Source organism: Pelodiscus sinensis, chromosome 3 (genome assembly GCF_049634645.1).
Source record: "Pelodiscus sinensis isolate JC-2024 chromosome 3, ASM4963464v1, whole genome shotgun sequence".
NCBI classification, from domain to species: domain Eukaryota; kingdom Metazoa; phylum Chordata; order Testudines; family Trionychidae; genus Pelodiscus; species Pelodiscus sinensis.
Window position 1 is genome coordinate 101,397,332 of NC_134713.1, and position 22,719 is coordinate 101,420,050.

Here is a 22,719-nt window from a genome sequence, read left to right on the forward strand (position 1 = left end):
GCCTTACAGGCAGCTTCCCATAGAGACGGCAGAGGTGAGGGAGGAGCAGCAGTACTGTACATTGCTCCTGCCCTCTCCTTGCGGTATGAATCTGTCCTAGAGCTGGACATTCTGCCTTACCTACCCTAGCTATCCAGTTGTCCCGAAATCTATAAAAAAACAAAACTGTTTGGGATGGTCTGTGTCTGGCTTAAGCTTCTACCTAAACTTTACCCTACTTACAGAAAATGAAGAATGGTGTCTTGGAGAGAGAGAGAGACATGCTTGTCCCTCTCTGTAGCTGCAGAGAGCTCTCTCAGAGAGACAAAAGAAGAAAGGAAAAAACCCAAATTCCTTTGTCCCAGTTTGAAAGTCCCACCTACATTCCTACTGGTCACTCCACCTGGCTAGGTGTAGTTAACTCCTTAATCCCCAGGCTGCTGGCTAACCCTCATAATCATGACAGTCTCTTTCAGTTCTGGCTCCAAAGCTATTTTTGACAGGCTGCATAGCCTACATTTTCAGGGGCCCCAGTTTAGATGGGGTCCCTATAGCATGGCAGAGACAAGTCTGTGCATGTTTATTTAATTCCTCACTACTTCTTTGCACACCATATTAGGAGGGAATTTGATCTAATGCATCCTGACAGATCCAGTACCAGTGAAGGTCAGGTGGAAGCACTGTCCTGGGTTGGTCTGGGTCTACACTTAAAATTAAAAAGTCTCAGAGGGACTTAGTGTTACTTACTTAATGTTAGTCTGTAACTTTAAAAACAATGAGTAGTTCTGTGGCACCTTAGGCCACGTACACTCTATAGAGAAGATCGAAACTGCCACAGTTGATCTTCTAGGGTTAGAATTAGCCAGTCTAGTGAAGACGTGCTAATTTGAACTGAGAGGATGTTCCTGTTGACACCAATAGTCTTGCTCCTACAGGAGTAAAGGAAGTTGAAGAGACAGTGTGTTCCTGCCAACCTCCCTCAGTATGGAAGGCACCAAGATTCGATTTAAGCTATTTTAACTCCAGCTACACAATTAACACAGCTGGAGTTTTGCATCTTAATTCAAACTTATCCCCTAATGTAGACCTAGTCTTAGGATACATCTACACTTGCACCCTAGTTCGAACTAGGGAAGCAAATGTAGGAGACTGAAATTGCTAATGAAGCGGAGATTTAAATAGCCCACACTTCATTAGCATAATTTTGCCCACGCACTGTTTCAGAGCTCAGCTGTTTCGAACCAGGAAGTGCGCTCCAGGCCACGTTAGTTTGAATCAAAGCCCTTGGTTAGAACTAACGTTACTCCTCAATAACAAAAGAGCTCAACTAAAGAATTGGGGTTTGCCCATGAAAGTAAGCTCATGATACTATATATATTTTTGTTAGTCCCTAAAGTGCCACTGGACTACATAAAATTAAGTTGGTATAGCTACAGCACTCAGGGGTGTGAAAAATCCACACCCTTGAGCACAGCAGTTATGTTAAACTAACTACAGTGCAGGCACAGCTTGGTTGACTCAAGAATTCTTCTCTTGACCTACTATCATATCTGGGGGGAGGAGGTGTTCCTAAATTGACAGAAAAAAACTCTTCCCTTATGTAGGCTGCATCTACACATAATAAGGTTATGCCAGTATAGCTACAGCAACTTAGCTATGCCACTGTAGTCCCCACAGTGTAGACATGGCCTAAGATACCAGAGCAGGTTCTTTTATAAACTGCCACTAGCAGTTTCATGCAGAAGCAAATGAGGCACCTGAATCACCCGCTCTCTCCCCTTCCCAGGCTCTGTGACAATATTACCTTTGCATGTTTACTGTTTTGTTTTTAAACAAAGCTCTTATTGTAACTAATTTAATAAAAAAGTAAGAGAAGTCCAAAGAGTGAGATTTACAACTGTTCTTTAAAATTCTCAGGGTCACTAGGATCATTCATTCTTGACTGTGTGGAAAGCACCTGCCATACCAGAGACAGTGCTACAGTTAAATGTAATTAATAATGATAATCAGCAGCACTGTCCACAATGTATTAAACATTGCAATTTATATTAAAATGTGATTTGATCTTGGAGCTTACATTATTTGTCAGCTTTGAAAACTGCTGCTGCTTCCACAAGACAATAAAAGTGATATTATTTTTCTTATATCTAGTACAATTGAGTTGAAATGTAAAATAACATTTAAAATAGCTAACATTTAAAGAAATATATTGTTTCTTTTATTGAGAAAAAATATGTATTTCTTTAAATGTTAGTTTAATTTATTGAGAAAATTTTACTCTGTACACTTGAGGGCTAGAATACTTTGTGATACAAGTATTATTATTGCAGAAATAATGTATTAGTACAATTTCTCCATTTGTAGAAAGAAGGTGATGATATTTACCTGCTTCAAATAGTCATGTCATGGCTAAATTAATTCAAATATATAAACTCATCTGATGGCCTTAAAAGGAAGAAATGCAATTTTTTAGTAGTTTTATTATTACTCTTCCATTAACTGTGTTTTTTTCTGTGGACTGGAGATATGAAACCTTTTGTTAATGAGAATCTAAATCAATAAACCAGTATTAATAGACATAATTTATATGATTATTATTGTGATGTATCACATATTGTTTGTGTTTATACTTCCTTCCCTTTTCCTTCTATCCTTTTTTTTTAAACTTTAGTTGACTGTATATTTTGGTATGTCTTATCCTCCCTTTCTTGTTTTCTCATTTACTGCTCCCTCAAACCCACACGTCATGTCACATTCACTTCCCTCTACACCCACGTATTCATTCACACACTATCCATCAGGCCTATAAAGGCACTTCCTTTCACTCTCGGGGATGTCTTTCCCGGGGACGTCTTTCCAATGCTGGGGAGAGAGTGTATTTCTTGTCTTTAAGGGTATGTCTCTACTACAGAGAACGATCAAAGCTGCTGCTGTCGGTTTTCCAGAGTTTGAATTAGCACTTCTAGTTAAGACAGCTAATTCAAACTGAGAGGCACTCCAATCGATGTTGGTAGTCCTGCTTCCACAAAGAGTAAGGGAAGTCGAAGGGAGAATCTGGTAATCAGTTAAGTGTACACATAGCCTGGCAGTCAGCCACTCATCATGTGTTCTGGAGATGGGGACAAAGAGGAGGGAGCTGCTGTTGGAAGCGGGATACAGGGAGAAGCAGGGTTGGTCAGCAGTTGCTCTGAAGACAGGAACAGGGAGGAGAGGACATTAGAAGTTCAGGGGGAGGAAGCTGCAGAAAGTAGTTGTTTATATTTGTCTCTCACCTGCCACAGTTAGCAGAAGGGTCTCTCCATAAATCACTTCTTTCTCTGGTGACTGGGGTAATTTTATTCATATAAGCATGTAATCATTTTATGAATGCTTATAAACTGTTGTGCACAGTTATGTTTAATGATAGTGAGTTCCACTAGTCATCTATTCATGATGTCAAAAAATGTTTCCTTTTATTAGTTTTAAATGTGTTGCTTTTCATTTTGGTTGAATGCTACCTGTGTTCTTATATTAAGAAAAGGTAAATGGGTGCTCCCAATTTACCTTCTCTATCCCATTCATTATTTTAAGAACTCTGTTATATCCTTTCTCCAAATAGAACCAATCTTTCCTCATATGGAAGTTTTCCCATGACTTTTCAATTTTATCCAATAAAGTCACACTAAGCAGATCTTTATGCAAGACATTACATAGAGGCAGAGCTGACTTCAAACAGTGGGAAGAGGACAAAGGTGAAGGTATTTAGCTTTACAAAGCGTGTAAATAATCTTGGACTTGTGCTTAGTAGAAGGGACGTGCTGCTTCTTAGCATACTCACAATGTCTCTGAGGAGGCACAGGACCACAATTCATCACCAAATTTGGTCCACTGGTTGAATCATTAGCTTCCCCAGTCCAGTCCAGGGACTCACTAGGTGTGCGATGTGACTACAGATCTTTGCCCCTCCTCTCCTCCTCAGGGATGTGCTCTTCTTATGGCAAAGCATTAATGGAACCATTTTGTTGAGGAAAATGTTTCTCTGTCTATTACATAGAACTAAATTAAATCTCCTGTCTATTAAAATGTGATTTCCTTTGTAAAATCTATACCTTTATTTAAATTAAATATTTTCAGGGCAGAACTAACTTGCTATGTATGAATATCTGTACATTGATAGTAACAAATCACCTTTTGACATGGTTATTAGGAAAAATGAGGAGGGGGGGAATGTCTGAAAACTGTAATTATAGATACTGGTCCTTTCAGGACTACTTGAGGCCCACCAATCCTGGAAAAATTTTGAATAATATAACTTTTACTCTTCACATTTTTTCATAGCTAATTAGCAAGCTGGATAGGAGAATGTACAGGCAGCATTGTGTATTCTGCCAAGCCATTAAGAGCACTTCTAATTTAAAATAGATTAATCCCTTGAGTGCCACCCCCAGCTTGTCTTTGATCTTGCATTTTAATATCCGACTCAGATTAGGTTTTTTTTTTAAAGAAACCTTTATTTTCAGGAGAAAAAAATCCCCTGTCAACATCTAAGCTGTTCTAACAGGCACAGGTCACTTCTCTCTTTTTCTTTTCAAGTGAAACAGTTCTCAAATTTATTTTGCATATTGTATTCAGTCTTTTTTTTTCCCCATTTTCCTTAGCACAGATGAAGTAAGAGCTTGCCAAAAGCATGGCATGATTTAACAACATCTGAGTTATATAACCTTGATAATTAAATGGATTTATTTTTTAAAGCTTAACTATTTACATTCTCCTTAGTACCGGATATCCTCTCAAAACTAGCCTTCTCAAACAGATAACTTCAATTTTTAGAATATCTTCATTTCAAAGAATTCTAGAAGGCTTTATATCTATAGAGAGAATTTTGCTTGGGCTGAAACTGTACACAGTAATACTGCTTGACAATTTGAGGATAGGTGAAGAAGAATGTCATACCCACTTGAATGGAGGAAGCATACAGGAAGGAAAAATTAAATTTAACCAAACTAATCAACTGAATTTTAACCCATATTACTAAGGCTGATACTATTTTTCTTCTGAAATAGGATATGGGATTCTTAACAAGCGTAAGTGGTTAGGGCCTTGGTTTTATATCTGATATTTCCCACAGCACAATGCTCTGAAATGCTATGCTGGTGCATCTCATTACTGTCTCATAGGGAAGTGTGCCACCTACTGAATGACTTATATTACTTGCTACAGCAGAAGAGGGCTTTCTTTGAAGATAGCTCATCCAACCTACTGACTAGGCTTCATTCACACTGCTTAGTTTGTGAAAGCTAATAAACTCAGCTCCCCAAGAGATCACTGCCAACATGAACAAACATATTACAGACTGATTCAGTCCAATTCTCATTACAGCTGTAGTAATGTTGTCACTTGAGATAAAATGCAATTCTTAGCTCTGAAATCCCGTGCAAATGTTATGCCTACTAACTTGTGACTGCTGCAATTGCAATTGTACAAGTCTCAAAAATGAATTCTGCAACTGCAAACATCTCAAATGCTAAAATTCCTGTGTGATTTCTACATCAACTGGATTAGCTAGTGTACAACCCTTGAAAGTATGTGCTAGCTATGTGTCCTAACAAACTAGGGAACACCTTCTAGTGTATTGCTTCATTGTCAGATAGTAGTTCCCTTTGTGCACTTTCCTCAGTTACTCATTTGATTGAGCAAGAACAAAGGAAATTCCCCACATGATCTGTCATAATCTGTTAAATGCACCTAGAAAGTTTCTTGTGGTTACCTGTATGTTATGTTGTTAAATTATTCTGCAAAATGTGTGATTCTGAAATATTACTGAAAAATTATAATGGAATCTTGAAAAAAATATTGGCATATATTTAATAATGATTTATTATCCTTTTAGCACTTGTACTTATCTGGTCTTCTACTTATAGAAAGTATAATAGGATTTTAAGGTCCTTGGACCATTAGTAGTTTTAAATAAACAATTAAATAGTAGCTAAGTCAGTCCCTTTGATATCAAACTCTTATTTCAGGTCAAATAAATATTAGTTCAATTTAGAGGATCCAGTGATTAAAGGTATTCATTATAGGAACCTTTCATTTCTAAGTCATTGATCTAAATACAGTTTTTATACATGGTGACAAACTTTGAGCCTATAAATCCTACTTCATTTAAATGTGTGGTTTTCGGGAAATACCATAAGTCTTTTAAGAGATGGTCACACATCAGTTGGTAAAAAAAGGAGCAACATTTTTTATAAAAGTTATACATTTATATTCTGAAAATATAAGAAATGTCCACCAACTCTCAGCAAATAAGTCTTCATATTGTCCTTTTATAAATGACAGTCTTTCACCTTAACTGAAGAAAAAAAGACACCAGCATTAGAATGGTGGAAATGTGTTTAAAAATTCAAATAAAATCACCTTTTTTAAAAAAAATACACTTTTGTGAAAACATTTTAGTTTTTTCAAATTTTTCTATTCTACATTTGTAAGCAGATGCTTTAAATAAAATAATAAGCTTTTTCTTCAAATGGCTTTTTTTAAATTCTGAGAGTCCAACAACAGTTGCAAATATATTTTATATTACCCTCTTTTGAAACAGAAACATTTAAAATAAACCTGGCTTTAAAAAAACCCAATAATTGTGTATTGATTTTGTTAGGAATTAGCCAATTCTAGTGTTTAAAACATCAATGTAAAATCTCTTTTCTGAATGCCACAGGTTTATAAATGTGAGTTATTATGGACAACAAGCTTTTGTATTAGCTGAAAATATTTTTAACTTCTTACGACTATTTTAAAACATATTGTATCTCCACTTACAAGTTCAAAATATATTTTGTAAATTTATAATCCATACATCATTCAGCTGTAATAAACTAATATGGAAGAAAAATGACTCATTAATCATATTCAGTAAGTACATTTCTCATCTAGTGATACATGACAGTTGCCAATTAAGTAGCAATCTGCTTCTTATAAAGATAAAATACATTTTAAAACTACGTATTTTAATAATAGTTTTGAACTATTAAAAACGGTGTACACTTGTAATGGAAACAGCACTTCTCTAATGAAGTAGTCAACATCACTTAGGACCTGACTCAATAGGAGTTGGATTAAGGATGTTAAGTATTGGGTAACTGACTAATCGAATAGCCAATGCATTTTGCATCAACTATTTGATATGTCAATAGGGCGCCTCCGCCTTTGAAGTGTAGCAACAGCCCTCTGAAGTGCAGCAACAGCGAAAGCACCGCGTGGAGCCCAGGGTCAGCTGGAGACTCCCCCACTTAACCCCAGGCTCTTTGAAATGTCATGAGGAGCCTGATGCCGGGCTCTTTGTGGCGTTTCAAAGCTGCAGTTGCCGCACGGAGCCCAGGATCAGCTGGGGAGTACCCAGCTGATCCTGGGCTCCACGCGGCAGTGCCACTTCAAAACGCTGTGTGCAGCCTGGGGATATCCCATCTGGCCGTGGGCTACACGCGGCGTTTCAAAGTGGCAGCACCGCGTGGAGCTTCGGGTCAGGCCCCAGGCTTCAAGCAGTGCTGCCGCTTTGAAGTACCCCCTTTTTTCCCTCCACTCCACCTTGTTGCCTCTCTGATAGAGGCAGTTACGGGGGAGGAAAGTGACTAGCGACTATCCCAGTGTTTCTCAACCAGTGGTATGAGTACCCTTAGGGGTACTTGAGAGAAGTCTGGGGGGTATGTCAACACAACTGAAATTTGGAGAAAACTGATTTTTTTTTTAAGTTTTACAGTGTTTTATTATTTTTGTACTTTTTACACCCAAAAATTTCATTGCCCACCCAGTTATAATTAAGTTGTTTAAACAAATATGTTGCAATGGTAGAAAAAAAAATTGTGTCTGAAAATGGTAGGTTTTGGGGTACTTTTTTTTTTGTTGAAAAAGGGGTACTTTATTAAAAAAAAAAAAAAGGTTGAGAAACACTCCACTATCCTGTCGACTATCTAACAGGCATTTGCTTATCGGATAGTCAACTAGTCCTTCACATCCCTAAGTTGGATCTTTATAGTACAGTCAGTTTAGCTAGGCCCTAATTTAGCAAGTTACAGAATTACTTATTTTTACTCCAGTGCTAAAAACACTTGCTACTAGTATAATGACTATATCCAATAAAGGAATTACCTGGAAGTCTGATCTGTTTGGACAGCTGGAACAGGTCACATGATGGATCCTACACTGTTTATGTAGAGCTCATTTATGGGGCATACTCAAACTCCTGTGTACTCTTAGTATTCCTTTGCCACTGCAGCTCTCTCATGCAACAGTCTGGAAATTATGTGACAACTTCATTAAAATTATTATTTTTAAATAAACAACAAAGTAAGGGTAGACTCCATGACACATTGTTTGCAATACACAGGACCCTGGAATGTTTGCATAGAACAGATACTAGAACTAGTGAAAATCAGAAAAGCAGGGAAGAAAACAGGCAAACCATTACAGAAATTTTCCCCCAATTTTCACTTACATTTCAACATTTTTTAAATTCTCCCTGGCATTATCAAATACAGATCACATTCAGAATAGAGTATGAATGTGGAAGCTTTTATATATATCTTTATCTTTATAAGCCTCACAGACATTTCCATACAGACACACACACAAAATCAAAAGGGCATAATTTTGTGCCATTTTCTCTGCACTGGTCATGCAAAGAGGTCCGTTACATTTTTTAGAAAAGTGCTTTTATCTTCAAAAGAGCAAAATGGGGTTTTTAGTTTGAGAACAAAAATGAACTAGACCAAATACTGCATTGACTTACGACCCCTGCAATCCCTCTTCAGTCAATGGAAATGCCTGGTGTGTAAATCAGCACAGAATTTGGCCATAAGCGCTCAATAAAAAACAACTTTCAGTGCACAGATTAGATGAAAGGTAGAAGTTACTGTGGAAAAAATCATGTAAATCATTAGCTTAAAGCACACCCTCAGTCAAATAAAAGGAAATAACCCACTACATTTTATCAGCAGAGACAGAACACAAAACAAAATAGGGTGACTCTGTTACAAGAAAAAAATTTGCCTGACAATGACATCTGGGCAATCCCACTGAAGTCAACCCAACAGGTTTTCAATGAGGTTGTATACAGGTAAGCAAAGGCACTAAAGTGGCTGAGTGTCACTAAGGTCAAAGTTACTCTGTGCTGTATAAGCCACTATAACAGAAGAAGGCTATTGGTGAATTGTAGACCACCATAAAGGGTATTTGTGTACACTGCAATAAAAAAAAAAAAAAAAAACCTTGCTGCACTGAACCTTATAGCCCAGGTCAATTGACTCAGGCTGCAGAGCTAAAAGGGTATGTTTGTACTTTCATGAAAGGCTGGCCTCAGACTCAGACATGGGTGCTAGGATCCTGTGGGGTGGAGGATCCAAACCCAAATCAAGCCAAGACCCAAGGTTCAAGCTCTGTTGCTTTGCGGTGTAGATGCAGTCCCCCCAATTTGGGTCCTGGGAGTTTACCAAAACTATCAAAAAAATCCTGTGAACCAATTTCCTTTGTCCTCTCTAACTCAAGAATCTCCAGTTGGCTCAAGTGAAAAGAGAAATCAACCCCCTTAGGCACACAATAGCAATCCAGTGAGTAAGTCCTTCCATTATCTTCTGACCACCTTGCTGCAAACTGACCATCAGAGACCTTTTTGTGTTTGCAATGGAGACTTACCAAAACAAGCCTTTTGCAAAGCATGCTGCTCCTTGATCACAGGAGCACAACCAGATTTTGACAAATCTTTGGTTTGAGACCAACAAGGCCAGTTAAATGATCTCACATACCAGCAAAGAGCCAAGAAGTTGGCAGCATTGAAAAATGATCTGACTAGTGACCAGTGCAGAAAGTGGATTAAGCAGCTCAGAAGTGCATACCAGAAGATCAGGGACTAAAGACTAGAATCATACCTTGGGCAACAAACTGACATTTGAAGAGTTTCCCAGAGCCAACCATGGTGCAGCTATGGTCCAGCTATGGAGCTACTTGATGCATCCCCTGAGGAACCTCCTGCTACTGAGCCTATAGCAGACATGGAAGGTACAGCAGCTGCTCCAGTATGTTTTTGGCTCCACAATAACATTTATTGATAGAGTAATGGGAAGGATTCCCATGCTATGAACTAATGCAGAAGTTAGTAGAAGCCTTGGCTAGTAGTGTGATCCAGTAATGGCAGATTATATCCCAGTACCTTACCCTCCCGTTCTTCTCCCGCACCTATGCCACACCACCTGGAGTTCAAAACATTGCGCAGAAAAATCAAACAGTAAAAGATGCCCTCAAAGAAATTTTTTTACCATTTTTGCTATGGCCATTCCTATTTTTTAAACATTGACATTTCGTTGTCTGTCTGCCACTCTGTAAGTACTCAACCGTCTATGGAGTCATGCAGGAACAATGATTTGTGTGTGCGATTTGGGAAGTGTTTTCCACTTCCAAATCCCATCCATTTCTGCTAAAGGTAATCCATCCAGTCCAAAAGTGGTCAAATAATTTGTCCCCAGTATAACTGCAGTTCGAATTTTTGTCCAGAAATGTGCATGGAGTGAGAAGGAGGAAAACTGGAATTCTGTGTGTTTGCATGCAGTCATAACATGTAAGTCATATGGAAGCTAACACAACATCCTTTTGATTCCCTCATGAGTAATGATCTGACTCAGTCTTGGGTACTGATAGTTGCAAACTGTCCCTGAATTAGGAACTGCAGATAATTACAGATTGCATCTCCCTGGTCCAGCATCCTCAAGACCAGATCAGTCCCAAATCAGAGGAGATCAGTGCTGGCCCTTCTGCTGCTGCTGGCTGTGGGGCTCTGCTTTGGAAGAAGCAAAGGTGTGGCATTGATTGATAAGGGAGGGTATGTCTACACTAGAAAGTTAGTTCGAACTAACGGACGTTAGTTCGAACTAACTTTCCTATGCGCTACACTAGCGCTCCGCTAGTTCGAATTTGAATCGAACTAGCGGAGCGCTTAGTTCGAACTAGGAAAACCTCATTTTACGAGGACTAACGCCTAGTTCGAACTAGCTAGTTCGAACTAAGGGCTGTGTAGCCCTTTAGTTCGAACTAGTGGGAGGCTAGCCCTCCCCAGGTTTCCCTGGTGGCCACTCTGGCCAACACCAGGGAAACTCTATGCCCCCCTCCCGGCCCCGGACCCTTTAAAGGGGCACGGGCTGGCTACGGTGCCCGTGCCAGGTGCAAGCCTGCCAGCACCCAGCTAGCAGACCCTGCACCTGGCACGGCACAGAGCCACCCACCCGATGCCCCCAAGCCCACCCCCTCTTGCCGGGACCAGGCTGGCGGCTCCCGGGAGCTTGCCCTGGACCGCAAGAGGCGGGCACCTTCCTGGGCTAGTGCGGACATCGTGGACCTCGTCCACGATCTCCGCACTAGGCACAGGAAAGTGGCCGTCTAGGGCAGGAGAGCTGCCAGCCTGGCCACCCAGGACCAGGTGTGCATGAAAATCAAGGGGGTCCACTGAGACCCCCAACCCTGAGCCCTGAGCTTACAATGGCCGTACTGGGTCAGACCAAAGGTCCATCTAGCCCAGTAGCCTGTCTGCCAACAGCGGCCAACCCTAGGGACCCTGGAGGGGATGGACCGAAGACAGTGACCAAGCCATTTGTCTCGTGCCATCCCTCTCCAGCCTTCCACAAACTTTGGGCAAGGACACCACTCCTACCCTCTGGCTAATAGGACTCCATGGACCCAACCTCCATGACTTGATCTCACTTCCCTTTAAACTCTGTTCTAGTTCTAGCCTTCACAGCCTCCTGCAGCAAGGAGTTCCACAGGTTAACTATTTGCTTTGTCAACAACAACAACAACTTTCTCTTACTAGTTTCAAGCCTGCTACCCATTTCTTTCCTTTGGTGTCCTCTAGTCCTTCTTTATGGGAACTCAGGAAGAACTTTTCTGAATGCACCCTCTCCACCCAACCCCTGCTTTTAGAGACCTCTATCCTGTCCCCCCTCCGTCTCCTCTTTTCTAAGCTGAACAGTCCCAGTCTCTGTAGCCTTCCTTCATCTGGGACCTGTTCCCAACCCCTGATCATGTTAGTTGCCCTCCCCTCTCCCAGCCTTTCTCTTCCCCTCTCCCACCTCCTTTTCCCAGTCTCCCCCAGTTTTTTTTCAATAAAGACAGAGTCAATGTTGGAAGAAACGTTATCTTTATTTTGTACATCAATAAGAAGGGGGGCTAAGGAAGGGTAAGTGGAAGGAGGTGAGGGAGGAATGGGGTACGAGCCCCCGATGGGGAGGACTGGGCTGGCTCTGCGGGCTTCTGGGGGTGGAAGCTCTCCTGCAGCCCCCCAATTACTCCCTCTCCCCAGATGGCAGCCTGCGGCAAGTGCAGCCGGGCTGATGGCCGAGTGGTGTGATGTGCCCAGTGTGGGCACTCAGGGCACTCCAAGCCAGAACTTCGTTGCAAGCAGGGCACCCCTTAGAACTGTGTGTCCGGGGTGGGGGTCGGGACCCTTTAAGCGCAGCCCTCGGCTAGCCTGAGACAGCATCTCCATGCTCTAAGTCCTCCTTTTATGCCCTGCCGGCACTGCTTCCGGCCATCCTTAAGCCCTGTTCAGGGTCCACTTAATGTGGACTTGCTAGTTCGAACTAGCAAAACGCTAGTTCGAACTAGTTTTTAGTTCTAGATGCGTTAGTTCGAACTAGCTTAGTTCGAATTAACTAATTCGAACTAAGTTAGTTCGAACTAGCGCTGTAGTGTAGACATACCCGGATAGAGGATGCTTGGGGGGAAAAGGCAGGACGACTGCAGAGCCCACTGGGGGCCAGGAGTCTCCAAAGCCATCCTGCCTTTTCCCCTGAGTACTCCCCCACTCCTCCAGCCCCTGCTCAATCAATGCCAGCCCCGCTGCAGGGCTCCACTCTGGCAGAAGCAGATGGGTCAGCATTGACTGAACAGGGGGCATTCAGGGAAGAGGCAGGGCATCTGTGGAGCCCTGTGGCCAGGGACTAGGTGTGCAGCCTCATGGGGCTTCGTTTAGAGTCCCTCTATTGCTGCTCCTCGCCCTCCCCCCTAAGCTTGAGTGGCACAAATGAGCTTTGTGGCACTCCAGAAGCTCTGTGAGGGCAGGCGGAGGAGTTGCTGAGCATGGGGTCTGGGAGCATGGGAATGCCAGACCACAGATGTTGCCAGACTACAGAAGTCCAGGCAACAGAGGTACAAGCTGTAGTCACTTTGCAGGGAATGGCATATTTGCCAAGGATACTTCAGTAGCTGACCAGCCCATTCCACACATAAATGTGCTGTCCATCACTGTGTTTGAATACTTAGAACAGACTGTAGGTTTCCTCACCAGCAGCTTGGAACAATACCTTCCTCAGGCATCACAAGATCACAAGAACAGTCATGTCTTCCAAAATGTGAAAGGCCTGAAATAACAGAAAAAACTTTCATAGCAAGTCCACTGGCCACTGACCACCCCCAACTCAAATAGCTATTAATTGTTGTAAAATGAAGCCATTTTAGGATTTTTAATGTATGGTTCTTCTCCAGTGCTGGCTTAGAATGATACTCTGTCCTCCTCTAGTGGCAGCTCACCCAGCTAGAGATTGATGAGTCTACTGCAGCCTTGACTAAGAGAGATGTATTTCTTAGCTCATGCAGTAGCCCCTCATGCTCCAGCAGTTCCAGGTTTGATCTCAGCCACTGCTGATTGGGGTCTGTCAGCATTACATCTTGCACCACTTTAACTGTGAATAACCAGGCTGTGTCCAGGGAGATTCTTGGACTAAAGCATCCCTTACACAGTATACTGAAGTTCAGCTGTGAAATGAAACATTATATGTCCTTAAAATTCCACAGGAATTAATTCTGCGCTTCTCCACTGAACTATCTGGGACAATAACTTGTGTCTTTGTCCTATTGTGGGACCCTCAACCTCTACTGGCTGCTGTACCCCCACAGCTAAACTTCACTGTAGTCCTAGGGCAGCTACATATCTTCATTATTGTTCCAAGAGGAAGCATTTCTGGGATTAACTTATGGTTGAAGTTCTTAAGGGGGCCAATAAGCAGGTCTAATAATGGACGCAAAAGGATTTATTACCTAATTTTCCTCTATGCTGTACTACCATGCAGCAGCCTATCAAGGACTGTGCAAACATTCAGGGCTGCTGGACTTGCTACAGTAGGGAGAGAGGCTCTCCCCCAGCCCCAGAGCTGCTGTGGTGGAGAGAGGTGCCTCTCCCTCCCAGCCCAAGGAGAGAGATTGGGGAGGGGGCCCCCTCCTGCCACAGCCCCAAAGTAGCCTATACTCCAAACCTGTCATCGTTGGTCCTGGTCCCCACCCCAGAGCTCACACCACCAACTGGTGCCCTCCCCCCGACCTCAATCCTCTGCTCCAGCCCTGAGCCCTCTCCCATACTCTGAACACCTCAGTCCCACTCTGCCCCACATCACCTCCATATTGACCCACATAATGAATTCATTCCCCACATGCATGGGAAAAATCAGATGGAACATTGCTGATAACTAGAGAAAATGCATTCCAAGAGGCAGGAGAAAAGGCTGAGGTTCACCTCACTGCTTGAGGATAGGCTTTCAGTGCCGGAGCAGGCATTTACTACACAGAACAAGAACAGCAGCTAATGGAGGAGGACAGAGCTTAGCAGAGAAAGGGTTGTTTGACCAGCTCATATCAATGAGGGCTTCAAGAGTACCTGCTCTCTCCCAGACACCATGGCCTGACTTCCCCCATGATGTACTCTCAGGCCTAAAACAGCTTGGAAATCTTCCTGTCTGGGGGATCTATGCAATCAGGTTTGAAGAGCAGCTGGACAGGGCATCTAAACCCCATACAGACCTCCCTCTTGACCCACTTTCTGGTGGATACTTCCAGCCCTTTCCTGGTGCCAAATGAGTAGAAAACAGGCAAAGGAGAACAGCTGTCCGGGTTTATGCACCAGTAGAGGGCTTCTTTTATGTTTGAACTTTTTCAAGCATTTTTTGTTTTGTACTCTATTAGAAATGTTCTTTTGTATCACGGTGCTTGGTTATTTTAAGGGAAACTTGCCTGCCTGTCAAAGGGTGATTGTTGTATTGTATGAATGCTTGTTTACAAAGAAAGCTTTTTATGTCATCTAGAAAGTTTATTGCTACCACTGCCTCTCATCATTCAAACAGTATGGCTACGTCTAGACTGCATCCCTCTGTCAACAGAGGGATGCAAATCAAGCAAGTCGAAATTGCTAATGAAGCCGGGATTTAAATATCCCATGTTTCATTAGCATAAACATGGCTGCCGCTTTTTTCGAAACTGAGTTTTTTCTAAAAAAAATGGCAGTCTAGATGCAGATCTGTTGAAAATAAACCCTTTTTTGACAGATCCTGTATTCCTCAAAAAATGAGGCTTATAGGATCTGTCAAAAAACAGTTTATTTTCGACAGATCCGTGTCTAGACTGCCATTTTTTTTCAAAAAAACGCCGTTTTGAAAAAAAGTGGTGGCCATGTTTATGCTAATGAGGCACAAGATATTTAAATCCCGGATTCATTAGCAATTTTGATGTGCCTAATCTATATCTCTCTGTTGACAGAGAGGTGTAGTCTAGACGCACCCTATTTGAAATAATATAAAGGATCAAGAACAAGTAGGAATTAGCAAGCAAACACTTTCCTCTATATAGTTAGGTACAGCAATTCACTCTGCAATCGCTTTCTTATATGAATCTGTACTCTTCCCCACTTCCCTGCATTTCATAAGTTGTCTTGTCAAAACATAACTATGCTGCATGGAAGTTAATCCCCCACCTCTTTCCAAGCACTGACTGAACCCTCCCCAAATCGATTAGTCCCATTGAAAACCCTGGCATCATGAACTTTTCCATTGCAAACTGCATTAACATTCACATATTGACCTTCGTGGTACATAAAGGCCTGCATAACAATGGAATAGATCCCCATTGCAGTTTAGGTACTCGTGTTTCTTGAGGAGGGCAAACTGTGGACACATGGGTCTCATCTATGACCGTGGGGCATTCTCTCAAAGCCAGCAATTACTCCAAAGAATATCTTTATATGCCTGCCACCTTGGAGTAAACCAAACCCTTGACTGCCTCAGAGAGCTGTGCCACCATTGAACCCATTGTCAGCTTTCAAGCCTCAAACTCATAAACAACAAACCAGTAGCAGTGTGGGGTAGCCAGCTTCCAGACAGCAACCTCTCGATTGGCAAAGGTGCCCTCATGCCTTTACATTGAAGGATTAGGACTAGGGATGTGAAGGACTAGTTGACTATCCAGTAAACAAATGCTTATCAGTTAGTCAAAAAGCTTGTTGACTGGTTGTTCCCCCCCCCCACACACACACACTTTGCTGCCTCTACTAGAAAGAGGCAGCAAGGGGGGGGGGGCAGAAGGGGGTACTTCAAAGCAGCAGTGCTACGTGGAGCCTGGGGACAGACCCCGGGCTCCACGTGGCACTGATGCTTTGACATGCTGCCGCAGGAGCCTGGCATCAGGTTCTTCCCAGTATTTCAAAGTGGCAGCACCACATGGTGCCTGGGGTCAACAGGGAGTTCCCAGTTCACTCTGGGCTCCATGTGGCATTTTTGCCTTTAAAGTGTAGCAAGTGCATCTGACGAAGTGGGTCTTTGCCCACGAAAGCTTATGCTCCTACACTTCAGTTAGTCTATAAGGTGCCACAGGACTCCTCGTCGCTTTTGCAGATTCAGACTAACACGGCTACCCCTCTGATACTTCAAAGGCAGAGGTGCCCTATCGACTAATCGAACAGTCGATGCAAATTGCATCGACTATTCGATTAGTCAGTTACCCACAAATTAATATCCCTAATTGGGGCAAGCTACTCACAACGCTTCAGAGATGTACCTTTTTGTGTGTGAAAGTTCCAACCCCACATCTAGTCATCAAAGGTCTCTATGATGATGTGATCCCAATGCTTGTGGCAGCACCAGGAGCACCAGTCTTCATAGGGAGCATCAATGTCTACAGTGAGTGTAATGAGTGGCATCAGCAAGTGTGAGTCTGCCATGCTAGGTTACTCTTCCTTCTCCTCCAACTCCATCCCAAGCTTTGTCTCACACTTTTGGTGGGTCAGAAAATGTTTCCAAAATGTCCACTACCACCTCATGGAAGTTATGTCTGTTGCCTAACACAGGAGTGAAAGCCCAAGTAAGAAAATGTCTTGAAAAGAGATCTCCTCCATCTTCCTCAGCAGGCAGTGCTGGCTGGCTGTTTGAACTTCTTGTCATGTGCAGGGCAGGCAATACAGCTTTCCTAGAGTGTAACACCATCAAAGGGCTCGAGTGGCCACATTTGGGTGGTCACTATGGAATCTGTGATATGGTTGGTTTGACTCAGGTCTGCATCCTGCAGCGTAGACATCAGAGCTGCAGATTCAAGCCCACTTCAGAAAATTCTATATATAAGGTTAAGATTCAGTGCAGATGCTTAGGCCTTGGATTCCCTAACATGGCTCAATTGACTTGAATCTCACTAACCCCAGGGTTCTGTTGAAGTGCACACTCACCCAGAATCACAAGCTACGTCTAGACTGGCATGATTTTCCGCAAATACTTTTAACGGAAAAGTTTTCCGTTAAAAGCATTTGCGCAAAAGAGCATCTAGAATGGCACAGACACTTTTCCGCAAAAGCACTTTTTGCAGAAAAGCGTCTGTGCCAATCTAGATGCGCTTTTCTGCAAAAAAGCCCCGATTGCCATTTTCGCGATCGGGACTTTTTTGCGCAAAACAAATCTGAGCTGTCTACACTGGCCCTTTTGTGCAAAATCTTTGTTCAAAAGGACTTTTGCCCAAACGGGAGCAGCATAGTATTTCTGAAAGAAGCACTGATTTCAGACAGTAGGAAGTCAGTGTTCTTGCAGAAATGCAAGCGGCCAGTGTAGACAGCTGGCAAGTTTTTCCGCAAAAGCAGCTGCTTTTGCGGAAAAACTTGCCAGTCTAGGCACAGCCACAGTGTACAAGCTTGGGTTCAATCTGGAGCCATGGCATTGAGAACCACCGACTTCATGGGGTTTCAGAGCCCAAGCTCCTGCCCAAGCATCTACATTGCAATTTTAACCCCAGCCTGAGCCCTGTAAGCCTGGTTCAACTGACCTCAGCCACCCAAAATTGGGCCACCCCAGTAGCAAAGAAAACCCTTCTTTCGAAATTATTCTTAAACCTCATTTTACAAGAAGTAAGGGTAATTTCGAAAGCAAGGTTTTCTTTCAAAATAACCGAGTCTAGACAGCGTTTCTTTTTTTGAAATAGGGTATTTCGAAATAACGCCCGGACGCGATTATACAAATGAAGCACGGGAAACTCAAATCCACGCTTCATTTGCCATTTTGTTCCTCTGCATTTGCGTTCCTCTCTCGAAAGAGGAATGCAGTGTAGACATACCCTTAGAGAAGCAATGGCAGTCACCTCAGCCAGCAGGTGACCCTAATTGCCTGTGATTTTGCAATCTCTATTGATATTGTCCCAGAAACACAGTTTCACTTAATTGCAGCAATTCTTAGAAACTTTTCTGCTCCTGGATCTGAGTTTTCAAGGAATCGGGGGATGGTGTAGCAACTGGAGCTGATGCAGAAAGAGATGCTGCTTCCACAGCACAACTGGGCACCTGGGGAGCATGGGGATTAGTCCAAAGCCCACTCAAGTCACTGTGGTTTTTGCTTTTGACTTCAGTGAGATGTGGATCAAGCTTATAAAGAGTGAGGGACCAGTAAGAAAATAAAGAAGGTTGGAATAGAGAGCAGGCAAGGAAGGATGGGGCAAGTGAAGAGGGAAATGAAAGAGCGACGAAAGAATGCAAGTGAATGGAATGAGTGTAGGCATTGAGTGAAACCAGGAAAGAAAAGGGCCCTGACTCAGGAAAACACTTTATTTGAGCATGTATTTAAGTGCCTTCCTGGAACATGTGCTTCAAGGTAGGCATGTATTCAAGTACCTTCCTGAACTGGGCTCCGAGTTTCTTCACCCCCCCTTTCTCCTATACAGGCAGTCCCCAGGTTACGTACAAGGTAGGTTTGTTCTTAAGTTGAATCTGTATGTAAGTCGGAACTGGCGTCCAGATTCAGCCGCTGCTGAAACTGATCCATTTCAACAGCGGCTGAATCTGGACGCCAGTTCTTACTTACATACAGATTCAACTTAAGAACCCCAGGCATCCCCAAGTCAGCTGCTGCTGAAACTGATCAGTGGCTGATTCCAGGAAGCCCGGGGCAGGGGCTTCCTGTAGTCAGCCACTGGTCAGTTTCAGCAGTGGCTGACTTGGGGACGCCTGGGGCAGAGCAGCTGGGGTGCTGCTGGGTTGGTCCAGTAGCGCCGCCGCTCCTCGGCGCTACTGGACCAACCCAGCAGCACCCAAGCTGCTCTGCCCCAGGCGTCCTGATTCAGCCGCTGCTGAAACTGACCAGCAGTAGCTGAATCAGGACGCCTGGGGCAGAGCAGCTGGGGTGCTGCCGGGTTGGCACTACGGGACCAACCGGCAGCGCCCCAGCTGCTGTACCACAGGCGTCCGGAGCAAAGCCGCGGAGCACGGGGGCAGCGGGACAGCCCAGATGCGCCGTGGCTGTCCTGCTGCCCTCAGGCTCCGTGGCTTTGCTCTGCTTTGCTCCCCGTCCCCCTGGTCTTTGCTCCAGGGGGACGGGGAGCAAAGAAGAGCAAAGCGGCGGAGCATGCGGGCAGCGGACAGCCCAGAGGCGTCTGGGCTGTCCGCTGCCCGCGTGTTCCGCCGCTTTGCTTCCTCTCCCTGGTCTGCTGGAGACCAGGGAGAGGGCCCCGTTCGTAACTGCGGATCCGACATAAGTCGGATCCGCGTAACTCGGGGACTGCCTGTACTTAAAGTTAGGCAGGTGCTTAAGCACTCTTCCTGAATAGGGATGCTTAAGTTCAGCATCTTAACTATTTTTTTCAAGTAGGCAAATGTTTCTGAAACAGGCAATGTACAAATACCTTTATGAAAAAATGGCTTAAAAACAGATCCATTTACATGACTGGAAATAAATAAGAAATTATAATAATTTGCATATTCAGGACAAATGTTTCTGAAAAATGTTTCTTTCATGAAGATATGCATGACAGATTGCATGAGCAATGGAAAGGCATTCAAAACAGTACAAAACTTCTTTGTGTTATATCAGTTATTTACATTCTCTATTCCATCCATTAAACACTGAGAGGCCTTTTCCCCTTCATAAACTCAAGTTAGTCTTTTAAAACAAACAGTGCTTTTGTTATGCATTGCAGAGTAAAAAACCTGGTAATACATTAAAAAGAAACATTCCAAAATCTTCCAAGTTGATGCCAATGGAATGATATTGCTTGAATGATTTGCCTCCATCATTCAACATACAGTGCATATTTCTCATTGTGGATGGAAAGATCATTAAAGAGTACTAACCATTTAAAACCTATTAATCTGTATAGTATAGTTGGCACAAGTATCTTATTATTAATAAATTAAATCCACTATAAATATCCTAAAATCCAGTAAGGTTAGTAATGGAAGACTAAAACCATCAACATGAGTTATTGTGCTGCTTGATGGAATATATTTTATACGGATTTACATTAATCAGATTTTTACTATGATGTACTATTATTTATAATTGTGATAAATTGACATGAATAACATATAAAACACAATTCATAAAAGTTCTTCAGAATGTTTTATAGCTACTGTGATCAATAATTCCTCTTTTTTTCCCCTAGAGTTACAGGACTTTTTATATGTCCCAATTTATCCAAGGCAATTAACCCTTGAAGTTTAACTATATTTCTACTTCAAACTTTATGAGCCTTAAGTTAAAAAAATGAAGGTCTAGTAGAAAATATTTGGAAAACTAGGAGATAGAATGTTAAATGAGTATTCTAGATTCTAAGTCAATCATGGTTATTACTTTTCTCGCTGAGTCAGAACACTGTTTGAGCTAACTTTCTGGGTTCATTTGTTAGTCTGTTGGGACAGTCTCATATTAGAGAGAGACTAGAAAAGTCAGAGGGGACTCAGATGTGAACAGGAGAGATTTAATGGGTCTTTAAAATCACCTTTTTAAAGGCAATGTGTCTCTCTGTGAGTCAGAGCACACAATCATGGCTCTTAGGATAACAAAATGGTCTGCATTAATCAGTGGCCATATTGTACGGGCCTTATACTTTTCTCCCCATAATTCCTTTTATCTGTATGTGTTTTTTCTGTGTACATGCATGAATGTGCACACACTATCTCACAGGGACCCAAGGCTTCAATTATTCTGTCTAACGCAAAATCAGAGGCCAGTATGATAAATATCATCGAGGTTCTGACCACAAACAAGGCCCCCACTGTGCACGTATTATAGAGAACTGGTTAAAGTGCTTGGAAAAGGAAGTGAGTTCCTTTTGCTTCTGTGGGACCAATACAAGATATTTCTTCTATGCTCCAGAGAAGGGTGGAGACTGAAAGACCCTCAAGGGAGAACTGTGATTCAGGGGGTAGATTAGGTGAAAGTTTTTGACCTTCCATTGGACTTGGACTTCACTTGGAGTTTCATTTAACCCCGCCAATGGGATAGAGGAATTGCTTTATTGACAGACTAAATGACCCATCCAATGAGACTGAACTCATTTGTGTGACAGAGGGTAAGCCTCTTTTACAGTCCCTCTCGCCAAAAACAATTTTCAGCATCATATATCCATATTGTGGGTGAAAGTTGGGAGGGAGCTTAAAAATGGATTTGTTAGAAAGCTTCCCACCAGCCCAGAGTCTCTGGTGGAAATGGCAGAGTGTGGGTTCAGAGTGTATTGGAGTCATTAAAACTTACTATTCTGACTGACTTCAGTGACCACATGGATGATAATAGTTTTTCTACTGCCGGTTATTCTAGGATCTTGTAACTCTACTTCAAGATTTTCAGTTTATACCACAGGAAAAAAAACTCTCATACTCAAGCCAGAATGTTTTTTAAAGTATATCAGGGATAAAATTACAGAGTCTTTTCTATTTTAGTTTTAGATTGTGTAACTCATTTTGATTCTAGAAGTACTTGGGAGATTCAGGCTCTGATCTGCAAGCTTATCTCCTGTTTTACTTGGCTTTATACTGTAGGTGGGTATGCAGACACCAACAGGAAGAAGCTTTTGAAGTAAATTGTGCCAGTAGAGTGTGTGTGTGTATGGAGGAGAGGAGGGGGGGGCTGTGCGGCTAATGTGTCTCAAAGTAGAAATGCAGGCAGGGATACAACCCAGATTACATAAGGGAAATATTCTGACAACAATCTAATAAATGCTAAAATAATACAGGGAGCTGGGACAGGGCTAGTGTAGAGTAAGAGTCTATAAGGGTATGTCTACACTACCACCCTAGTTCAAACTAGGGTGGTAATATAGGCAACCGGAGTTGCAAATGAAGCCCGGGATTTGAATTTCCCGGGCTTCATTTGCATATAGCCGGGCGCCGCCATTTTTAAATGTCCGCTAGTCCTTCCTTCCTGTTTTTCCCAAGGGCTCATGGGAATTGTAGTCTGGATTGTAGCACACAGGGTCTTTTCAGAATAAAACAGAGGCCCCTTTAGTAAGGGGACTACATTACCAATTATCCTCTTGTTAATCTCCTTGTGGGACACTTATCAGTGCCTGGAGTCTTCAGATATTTTTGAGCCCGAACAATCTGGTTTTCACCATGGACATGGCTGGCACAGGAGAGCTCTGGTCTTTGTTCAATAATCTCCTTTTGACAACATCCAAGAGTTGTGATTTAGTTCCAGTGTGTACCACTTTGAAATA

General features: G+C 42.7%; 1 long non-coding RNA gene across 1 annotated transcript; it reads right to left on the minus strand.

Moving 5' to 3' along the window:
* Positions 1-6,143: 6,143 nt before the first annotated feature.
* Positions 6,144-13,490, minus strand: LOC142827636 (uncharacterized). The gene is made up of 3 exons (XR_012902335.1): positions 13,283-13,490; positions 8,104-8,247; positions 6,144-6,310 (listed from the first exon to the last, which is right to left on the minus strand). It is a non-coding gene; the product is annotated as an uncharacterized LOC142827636 (long non-coding RNA).
* Positions 13,491-22,719: the final 9,229 nt, after the last annotated feature.